Here is a 12,206-nt window from a genome sequence, read left to right on the forward strand (position 1 = left end):
TGTATTCTAACATGAAATCTTATTATTTTAGTGCTTACTCTGGATATAACATGTTGAGTGGGACGACAAAGACTCACTTGGATGTACCTTAAGGTATTTAAAGTATATTTGTCAACTCAATTTAATGTGTCTCACTCATTCATTTAATACATTTATTTTCACATGCAGTCCAACAGGCAATACGGAAGTTATGAGTGCGGTTATCATGTTATGCAGTGGATGTTGACTATTGTGCGAGCTGCAATTAATAAAGGTTGGGATCAGGTAATACCTCAATACAATAAACACTTTAAAATTCGGGGTTTATTATTCATGCACTAATTCAAAAAATTTCAAATGTCATAGTTTTTCAACGACCAACATCCGTTAGATTCAGAAGCATTGGAGTATGTGAGAACAACGTGGTCAAAGTATTTTGTAACCATGTATAACACCTTAGGATAGATAAATCATTAGAATGACATCAAACTTTTTCATATATTAGCAAAACTTTTTCTAGAATGTTATAATTTGTTATATGTATTTTTCATATTTAAATTATGATTTTAAATGTTTTGATTTTCTAGAATTGGATATTTTATGCAAGTTTAAGGTTTATTAAAAACAAAATAATTTTTTTTAAAACTCACATATAACGAAGGTTCTATGTGGAACCGTCTTTAAAAGTCATGGTCTCTTTTAAAAAAGACATGCATACAACGATGATTCCCATGGGAACCGTCTTTAAAAAAAATTTAATTTTTTATTATTATTTACATTCAGTTATAAAGTCGGTTAAATGAATCATCGATATAAACATGTTTATAACGACTATTGATCAACTGTTGTTAAAAATGACTACTTTATAATGACACCCGCAATAACGACGATTTGGGAACCGTCTTTACATGTCTTTTTTAACCGTCGTTGAACTAGTATTATACTGTGTCAAATATGGAAAGATTGTTTAAAAGTTTCAAGTTATTATTTTCATGCACTTAGTTTCGTATACTTTGAAATGACATATGAACTTTGATCTATCAATGAATGAATGAAGTCTTCTTTTGATTATAAATTTGTATATAAATTAATCAATTATTAGTATTTATGAAGTTTAATTATATTATGAAATTAATTTTTTGAAAACAAGGTTAATTATATCATGAAAACATGTTTAATTTAATCATAAAAACAGTAAAATATCAAAAATTAAAATATTTAATACTCGAACTACGACAATTGTAACTAACGTATAATATTTTACAATTTAATATAATAATGACAATTACAAAGATTGTACTATAACATATAAAGTAGCGTTTAAAAACGTCATTTTTTGTACTGAAAATGTTTTGTCCAGTTTAAAATTTTTGACATTTATAACTAACATAAATTACACACTTAAAACTACAACTTTATACAAGGTATTTTATGACGCGTGCTACGATGGTTTGCAATAGACCGTCATATTATACTTTGTGTGATCAGATTTGTAACAATGCACGGAACTGCCACACACATAGTTAGTGATGTTTATAAATGACACAATATACAAATAATAATCGTCACCATGTACACATTTTTTTTGTAGTAATTATAATGAACTTTCATACCCATGTGGACTTAACTAAGCTTCTATAGGTGAACATTTGGTATAATTTTCTCTACAAGTCTGTCTCACACACCTATATGGATGCAACCACACTCAAATTATTTTGAAAGAAAACTGAGTTAGGTATAATTTGGTAAAAAATAGAATACACCACTCATGAATCCCCTTCTAACATATTAAGATATCTATGTTGGTATTTATATGTATGTGTTACATAGAATGCTATACATGGTGAAATAAAAAAACATAGAACCATACTCATTATAAAAAATAAATAACTAATTTCACATTTAAAAGCTCAATCACAACTTTAATTTAAAAATAGCTAAACTAATTCATTTTGGTATATTATACAATCTATTTTGCCTTGTGTTTCCATTTTCTTTATTACAAAAATGTGCAATAGCAATACACAACTTTGACATCGCTATGTTGTATCTAGCTTATTAACTTTTCTATATTTGGATATTCGACATTTTATTTTACAATTGAGCATATTTAACTTAACTTTGATGATTGTATATCTTACTTGAAGAATTAGTTTTCTTGACACTCATTAATTCAGTTTAAGAAAGAAAAAAAAATCTTATAATTTAAAAAGTAGGGATGAAAAAATGGATTAACACCCATTTTTGTCTTATCCATTATTGCTATTGTTCTGCCAAAAAGGGAAGGGGCATACTAAGCTATCGTTGCTAGACAGGTTAGAAATCTTGACTGGACTGCTAAAAGATGTATCTGTTAGCTGATTTTTATTTTAAATTGATTATATATATATATATATATATATTAAAAACATACTTAATCATATAATTCAATTTATATGAGATAAATTAAAATATCATTATAATTAATAATTATATCTGAATTTATAAATTTAATGATATAAGTTACAACAATATTATATATATTTACAATATTTACATTCTTGGATATAGTAATTTACAATTTGGCTCAACAAAGATAGAAAGCTTAAGGAAGAAAGAACTATGATCCCTCAATTATGCCCAACAATGACATGAACTTTCAATAAATATCGGGAAAGAAAAGATGTTACTCTAAGAAAACGACAGAGATATTTGATTGCCAAATACACAATCCCTCAACCCAAATCTATTATCTAAGAATGCTAAACACTTTTGAAGACCCAATTAGGAATGAGAAACACAAATTTGTCAAGTTCAAAACCCATTGTGAATGGGAAAAACAGAAGCAACAAGAAACTTAACCTTCATTCATTCACCTTACTAGAGCAAGTAAGAGCAATACGTGACATTTTCCAATATAGTAACATGATTAAATTAATTTTCATTTCATTACACTTGCATCTGCTTCAGAATTTGCATTTGCATCTGCATACCGAATCGATCAAGGTCCTGAAAACCACTTAGCCTCAATCCTTAGTTATTCATCATCTCAACATCAACATCATACTCTCTTTCTCCTTCTCCTTCCAGATCAATGATCTAAACAAATTCATCATCTCCAAACAAATAAACTAAATCAGTTTTCCAAACTAGGAAAACCCTAATCCAATATAATCAATATACAATTTAGAATCAAACAAGTTTTGAAAAATTCAATTAACAACAAACAACCTTTTTTTTCTCCAAAACAGTATAGAACAACATGTAAAAAAAGAATTCAATTGATTGAGTTTTGGTTTCCAGAAGCAGGAGTGTGTAGCTGGTGTGAATGCGTTGATTAATTAACAAAGCTGCAATGCTTCCTGATCTCACCAAAAGAGCCAGTGAGCACTTCTATGGAACCCATTTGCACCATTGCCTTGGCCAACTTCTCAGAGCAATTTGCACCGTTGTTTGCATTTCTCACGACCATTTCCCTTGTGGACTGGGTGGTGAACAACGTCTGATCCGATGTGAGCAGGCCACGGTGGTTGATCAATCCCTCGTAGTATTTGTTGTCCTAACGAACCAGAGTGGAAGGATCAAGAGACAACGTTGGGTCTGAGGTGGCAGGTGGTGCAGGACATTTGGTCATCAACGTTTCAGCGTAGAAAGAGTCCATGGAGGGGTCTTGCTTGAACGTGTCATTGAAAGAGTACAAGCGCTTTGGGAAGGTTGAACAGTGCGACACACCAATCGAATGGGCTCCTGAAAGTGTCACCATTTCATCTGCAGACAAACCCTTTTGTGCAAATGTACTCACCAGTTCATCCACATTCGAGGTTGGTGCACGTAGATTGTTAGTATGAAAAATTACACCAGCAGAAGGCCCAACAGTCCAATTGGATGCCATTATATTGGGTTAAGACCCATGCTTTTATTATTCTGCCATTTTATTTTAGTATGTGTTCCTTTTTCATCGGTTGTTTTATGAATGAAGGCAAAAGTTTTTTGTGATAATCCTAATTTTAGTATAGCAGTAGCAAAGGTCTATCATTGGTGCTTTCATTGTTATGGCTCCCAAACTCTCATCCAAGGACATGGAAGAGGTCATCAACGCCATCCAAGCTCAACTCACCCTCATTCAAAACCACTTAGAGGATACCTCTACCAAACAGTTTACCCTAGAGGCAAAGAACGACAACCTCCACTCCCATGTCACATCACTGTTGAATCAAGTCACCCTCCTCACGCACCTTGACAATCAAAACCCTCCACCTCCACCTCAAACAGTCCTCGATCATCTCATTCTCACCTTCACCAGCAGCAACCCCCTTCTCCGCGACCACCAGCTCTTACACTACCCTTTTTTGAAGGAACCCAACCCTTGGACGGGCTCTTTCAAGCAAAGCAATATTTTTCATTCTATCAAATTCCTATGGACCAGCGTTTGGCCATGATGGGATTCCACATGCAGGGAGATGCTCTCTCCTGGTTTAAATGGTTGCACAACAATAACCTCCTCACATATTGACATTCTTTCACAAGGGTCTTGGAGCTCTGTTTTGGTCCATCAACATATATCAATCACCAAGTTGAGTTATTCAAACTCCAGCAAACCTCCACAGTCACAGAATACCAAGGCAAGTTTGAACGTTTATGCAACTGTGTGGTGGGTCTCACTCCCGAGACTATACTTAATTGTTTCATTTCTGGTTTGAGTATTGATATTCGCAGGGAGCTCACTATATTAAATCCTTATTCTATAGCCCAAGCCATAGGACTAGCCAAGCTTATTGAAGACAAACTGAGAGATTCCAAACCTAAACAACACCGTTATACCGCAACACCTCACCCCACCACCACTAATTCTTCGTTCACAAACAGTAGACCTAATACCCTTACCCACCATCAGCTCCAATACACATTAAACGTCTCTCATCTTCCCAAATGCAGGAACGACGTGCCCTAGGTCTTTGCTACAATTGTGATGACAAGTTCTTTTCGGGCCATAAGTGTGCTACATCTCGTTTTTTGCTTCTTTTGGATGATCCTGATACCATAATTGAACCCACCGAGCACCCTATTCCATCCTCCGAATACACCACTCCCCTCCATTTTCACATTTCCCCACAAGCCATCTCTGGTACCATTTCCCCCAAAAACTCTCAAATTCACCGGTTTAATCCACAACCTACCGGTGACAGTTCTTATTGACTCAGGAAGTTCTCATAACATACTTCAACCACGTATTGCCCCCCATTTACATCTAGTCATATCTCCTAGCCCACCGCTATCGGTTATGGTGGGAAATGGGGCTTTCATCCAGTGTCAAGGACTGTGCCCATCAGTGGATATCTCACTACAGAACTCCACCTTTACTATCCCATTTTACCTTCTTCCCATTGAAGGAGCAGATGTTGTCTTAAGCGTAGATTGGTTAAGCACATTGGGATCCATCCAAGCAGATTTCTCAATCCCCAGCATTGCTTTCACACATAACAACCAACAAATTACCCTCCAAGCTTCCCCCTCACCCACCCCAGCAACTACCACTTACCACCAATTTTGTCACTATTTATCTAATAATTCAATTGCATCCCTCCACCTCCTCTCGGTGGAAAACCAGCCCAGCACACTCACAACCAGGACCATTGATCAACCTGTTTTCCCTTTAGACAATCTGCCCACGCCCATTCAATCACTCCTTCAAAAATATCACAGTATCTTTCACAAACCTCACGGGCTACCCCCCAAAGGCCAATGACCACCATTTACCATTGTTACCTCACACCTCACCCATCAAGGTCAAACCCTACCGCTACTCACACCACCACAAGGAAGTCATCACTACACTCATTTCTGAAATGCTGCAAGAGGGTATTATCCAACCCAGTACTAGCCCTTTCTCTTCTTCGGTGTTGTTAATAAAAAAAAGGATGGAACATGGCGATTTTGTGTTGACTATAGAGCCCTAAATGCAGCCACCATTCGTGACCACTTTCCTATTCCCACCATTGATGAATTGCTAGATGAGTTAGGCTCAGCTACTATTTTTACTAAAATAGATCTCCACTCTGGGTATCACCAAATACTTCTTGTTCCAGAGGACACTCACAAAACAGTTTTCCGCACTATTGATGGTCATTACGAATTCCTGGTTATGCCATTTGGATTAACTAACGCCCCTTCTACTTTTCAAGCAACAATGAATGATCTTCTCACACCATACCTCCGCCGATTTGTCTTAGTTTTTTTTATGACATTTTAATTTATAGTCCTAGCTTGCAGGACCACATGGTTCATCTGAAAATTATATTGGAAGTGTTACACACTCAAAAAAAATTTGCCAAGCTTTCCAAATGCAGTTTTGCAACCGCGGAAGTCAGTTATCTAGGCCACATAATTTCAGCTCAAGGGGTCCAACCAGACCCACAAAAGATCAGTGCCATACACAATTGGCCTTAGCCACGATCACTCACGGCATTAAGGGGTTTCCTCGGCCTCACCGGATTTTACAGAAAATTTATAAAGCATTACGCCACACTCGCCGCTCCTTTCACCGACTTATTACAAAACCACAAATTTACATGGACAGTGCCTGCGCAGCAAGCATTTGAAAAATTGGAATTACAGATGACACAAATGCCTATCCTACACCTTCCCAATTTCAAACTCCCATTTGTGGTAGAAAATGATCCATCCGCAGTGGCTATAGGAGCTGTCCTTAATCAAACTGACCACCCTCTCGCCTTCTTCAGCAAAAAGATGAACCCCAAGTTACAAGCTTCCTCTGTATACGTCCAGGAGATGTATGCCATAAACTGACCACCCTCTCGCCTTCTTCAGCAAAAAGATGAACCCCAAGTTACAAGCTTCCTCCGTATACGTCCGGGAGATGTATGCCATCACAGAGTCAGTGAAAAAATGGCGTCAGTATCTCATAAGACAACATTTCACAATCATCACAGATCATAAAAGCCTCAACACCCTCATGGCCCAAACCATACAAACCCCAGAACAACAAAAATGGACAGCTAAAGTACAGGGATATGATTTCCGAATAGTTTACCGACATGGAAAGGACAATGCGGTGGCATACGCTCTTTCAAGAATGGATCAGGAGACCACGCACATCTTGTTGGCCGTCTCGTCCCTGATACCTCAGCTGATCCAAGAACTTCAAATTTTTTATGACACTGCAGAAGGCAAAGAGGTGATCCAAGCTTGCACAGGAACTCAACAACACCCAAGTCTTTTCTCTACCGGCCACGGGTTGCTTTTCTTCAGCCACCATATTTTTGTCCCAGTAGTAAAAGAATTTCGCAAGCGCATCATGACTGAGTTTCATGCTTCTCCTTTTGGTAGCCATTCCAGTTTTAAACCGACCCTCAAGCGTATAGCCGCCTCCTTCTACTGGCCGAAATGGACCAGGGACGTCCATAGCTTCGTCCAACAATGCTCGGTGTGCCAGAAAAGCAAATACATGTCAACAAAAGTTCAAGGTCTCCTTCAACCATTGCCAATTCCAGAACAAGTTTGGGAAGATATATCAATGGATTTCATTACTCACCTTCCAATGTCCATTGGCAACTCCGTTATTTGGGTCATCTGCGACATATTGACAAAGTATGCCCACTTCCTAGCTTTGCTCACACACTTCACCGCCCAACAGCTAGCTTCACGTTTTTCGGTGGAAATTTGTCGACTCCATGGACTACCCAAAACTATTTTCTTCGACCGTGACCTTTGTTTGTCAGCACCTTCTGGCAACACTTGTTCAAGGCACAAGGAACCACGTTGAAATTTAGTTCGTCATACCACCCGCAAACTGACGGCCAAACGGAAGTATTAACAGAGGGTTAGAAGCATACCTCAAGTGTTTTGTGGGAAATCAACAGAACAAATGGTATCATTTCCTTCACTTAGCAGAGTTGTGGCACAACACCACTTACCATTCGGCTATAGGGACATCACCTTTCCATGCCCTCTATGGTAGACAACCACCCACCGCAATAGATTTTGTGCGCACTCCACAAGAAGGCACCACCATCCCTGGTGCGTTGGCAGATCACGTCGCGGTACTACAGGTGATAAAAGAGCACTTACGTCGTACAAGGCAGCGAATGTGTAATCAAGCGAACCAACACCGCACAAATCGGAGCTTCGAACCAGGCAATTGGGTGTGTCCCACTCACGAAGTTTGTGGAGCCCCATGGCCTCGAGCCCCTCACGCACGTGTCCACTCCACTGTTTACGTCCACACCCACTCACGAGCTTTACACGCCTCTTGGCTCAACCAGCAGGGCACTACACGTGTAAGTGACCGTTCAGCAGCTCTAGCTTTTTCAGACCTTGAGCCCAACGCCAATAAAGTCTTTCCATAACCAACCCACCCAAACCGTAATGCAGCCGCGGCACACTCCACAAACCCTAGCTTAACCGCGGCGCCTCCCATCAACCCGCTATCCAAGCCCAATTACCTCACGCTCAGCCCAAAGGGACACACACACCCGCGTCGCCTACAACAAACCCTAGCGTGATCACAGCGCCTCCTAGCCAACCTTATACCCAAGCCCATCTTCGTCTGACCCGATCCAACACATCACCATACTCGTCCGAACCTACATCATAGCTCAAGGCCCAACATCAGTTAACACCTCCTGCTAAATTCCCTATCCCATCCCCCAACGCCCAAGACACGACCCAACGGACCCCAAGACTGCACTTTGAGGATAAAGTGCCTCCTGAGGCGGACAATAATGTTAGTATGAGAAATTACACCAGCAGAAGGCCCAAGAAACAGCCCAATTGGATGCAGGATTTTATATTGGGTTAAGACCCATGCTTTTATTATTCTGCCATTTTATTTTAGTATGTGTTCCTTTTTCATCTGTTGTTTTATTTGAAGAGTTTTGTAAGGCCCATGGCCCTTAAACCCTTATATAGGGACTTACCATTATGAATGAAGGCAAAAGTTTTTTGTGATAACCCTAATTTTAGTATAGTAGTAGCAAAGGTTTATCATAGATTATGTGCCACTTCATCAGCGATAGAGACACGGCCGTCTCTTCGTCCTGATGTAACGTTGTAGTTTATGCCACCAACTTTCAGAGCACTGTCTCGTGCGGCGAATGCCAATATGTCTGCACACGACACCGTTCTAGGACATGCAGCCTCCAACTGTATCTTGGCCTCCTCGAACCCCGTAAGCTTGGGTTGTTGGAAAAATGGTCTCTCTCCGCTATTGGATTGCCCGGGGTTGATGCTAGCAGTACAAAACCCTCACAACCCTGAACAAAAGTAGCAGTGAAGTTCAGAGTCTTTAATATGCAACCAGAAACTGAAAAATATTGAATACAATTCTGTGAAGTGAAGTTACCCTAATAAAGCAGTCATGGAAATGCAATCTAATAAGACCAACAGCTATGCCATGGTTTTCATAAATGCCTTTGTTCACAACACTTCTCACTATTTCCTCCGCAGATGGACATGTGGAGGTGTAGAAACCCACTTTGAGAGACGTTGAGGCCAGTGATGAAACAGAAACTAGAATGAGAACCAAAGTTGAAATTGTTTGAAGGAAGCGGGGAGAGTCAATATCCATCGATGAGAAGCTTATTAGCAGTGTAAGAACTAATTGAAGGTAAAAGGTTGTAAAAACCGATTAAACGTAATTGCACGAAATTGTAAAAGTCCTAAACTGATTCATTCATTTTGATTTACTTCAATAATATATAATAAAATTATTTTGATCGAAGCTATAAAATAGGAATATTAATACCCTGTAAACTGATCATTAATGCAATATTAATGGTAATAATTTAAGGGTAATAAAATTTGAAACTAATAACCAACATTTAAGGCTAATAAAATCTGAATTAATAACCAACATCCTCCTTAATTCTGATTTGGAACAACCTTCATGCCCAACAGATCTCTTAACTTGATGAAAGCATCGATCTTCAATGATTTAGTGAAAATATTTGCAATCTGATCTTCTGATCTGCAGTATTCCAATTTGATCATGTTCTTCCCAACTTGGTCTCACAGGAAGTGATATCGAATATCAATGTGTTTACCTTTTTTATGAAAAACCGGATTCCTTGCAAACAGTCTTTCTGAACATCAAACAATGACCACTTGTGTTATTCCTCTCGTCTGAATCTCAACCCCAATCACTATCTGAGTATCTGACGATCTCAATCTTCTCAGATGAAGAGTAAAATAGACCAAAAGTTGTAGTACCTTTGATATAGCACACAATTCTCTTTACAACTTGTAAATGAACTTGTCGAGGTGACTCCATGTATCGACTGACCAATTCCACAACATAACATAGCGTCTAGTACATGTGAGATATCTAAAGCTCCCAAGAATCTGCTTAAAGTATCTTGCATCTACAGTTCGTTCATCACCTTCCTTCGTGAGCTTAATTCCAGTTTCAACTGGAGTCTTAACTGAGTTTGAATCCTCCATCTTAAACTTCTTTTAAAACTCAGCAGCAAATTTCCTCTAAAGGATGAAGATTCCATCGTCTCCTTGGATGACTTCAATGCCCAAAAAGTAGGACATAAGATCGAGATCAGACATCTCAAATTCCTTCATCATGATATGCTTGAAGTCACCAAGCATTTTGAGATTACTTCCTGTAAAAATCACATTATCAACATATAAAGACATAAAATTAGAAAATCTCCATAATCATTAGTCTTTACTTAAAGACCGTGATTTGATGCACATTTTTTGAATCTAGTGACATGAAGAAATGAATCAATCTTTTTTGTTCCAAGCTTTTGGTGCATTGTTTAAGACCATATAAAGCCTTAGTTAGTCTATACACCTTTTCCTCTTTGCCAATTGTATGAAACTCGGCGGCTGCTTTACATAAACCTCTTCATCAAGTGGGTCGTTTAGAAACGTAGTTTTGACGTCCATTTGGTGAATTTTACATTGCCTTTGTGCAGTTAAAGCAATGATTAATCTCACTTTTCCACTCGAGCTACAGGAGAAAATATTTATTCGTAATCATAGCCTTCTCTTTGCTCGAATCCCTTTGCCACCAACCTTGCCTTGTATCTATCAATCTCACCATTTGCTTTCACTTTAATCTTGTACACCCACTTCACATCAATGCTTTGTGTCCTTTTGGAAGATCAGTGAGCTGCCATGTATTGTTTTTCTCAATCGCCATCAATTCTTCATTCATAGCCTTTTTCCATTTGGGGTGTTGAATGACATCTGCAAGTCTCCCAAGTTCTGAATCTGCAAGAAAAGCAAGTGAACCAAATCTCCATTGTCATCAACTTCATCATCAAGGATTTACTTCGCAATCTTGAAGGTGTACAGGTTGTCGCTGCTGCCTTCTTGGTCGCTCCATCATAGTTACAATTGGAGCTACAACTTCAGGTTGAATTACAGCTTCAGGTTGAACTGCAGGTGCTCCAAGAGTGACTCCATCTTCCACACATCATCGTTCAAAACGTAAATATATCGTTTTCTCGAATCCATTTCAGCTGTTGCATTCCATTGCCATTCCTCATCTTCGGCAAATGTAAAATCACGACTAACAATCACTTTCTTTGTCTTTGGATTGTACAGTTTATATCTCCCATGCTTATATCCAATGAAAATGGTCTTCTCTGCCTTATCATCCAACTTCGATCTTGCTGCCTTGGGGACATGAGCATAAGTAATTGACCCAAATACCTTCAAGTATTGCACATTGGGTTTGAATCCGCTCCATGCCTCAATCGGAGTTGTGTTAGGAACACTCTGAGTGGGTGATATGTTTATCTAAGCCAATCATGGTTTTGGTGGCTGCATCTCGTATGCATGTGGAATTTAATTACTACAATTTGACATTTTTCTTATTTTGATAGCCACTCTATGGTGCTTTTCATAACAATGCAACATAAAGACTGGTTCAAGAGGAGTCAGGTGGATAAATATAACTAAATAAATTTAAACTTAAAAACACGTCTTTCTCACTTTTTATGGTTCCAATCAGCAAAATAATAATAAAAGGTAAACCTTATTATACATGGTTATACATAATACAATATATATTGCATAAAAATTAATAGAGATGTAATTTTATTAAAAGTTATAAGTTTTATTGCGTTAAAAAAAATAAAAATAACAAAGATGGAATTTAGAATTTCCTTATTTTAGGAGAATTTGGTAAATGTGTGGTTGTGCATGAGGTGGCTGAAAACTTGAGAGCAAAACTAAATTTACCCGTTTGGTTTTCTTGCTTTCAAATGTTT

At 38.3% G+C, this 12,206-nt stretch overlaps 1 pseudogene; it reads right to left on the reverse strand.

The window, feature by feature from the left end:
* Positions 1–2,884: 2,884 nt before the first annotated feature.
* Positions 2,885–9,544, reverse strand: LOC137805846 (peroxidase 5-like; annotated as a pseudogene).
* Between the last annotated feature and the right edge of the window lie 2,662 nt (positions 9,545–12,206).

The sequence above is a fragment of the Phaseolus vulgaris genome, chromosome 3 (genome assembly GCF_000499845.2).
Source record: "Phaseolus vulgaris cultivar G19833 chromosome 3, P. vulgaris v2.0, whole genome shotgun sequence".
NCBI classification, from domain to species: domain Eukaryota; kingdom Viridiplantae; phylum Streptophyta; class Magnoliopsida; order Fabales; family Fabaceae; genus Phaseolus; species Phaseolus vulgaris.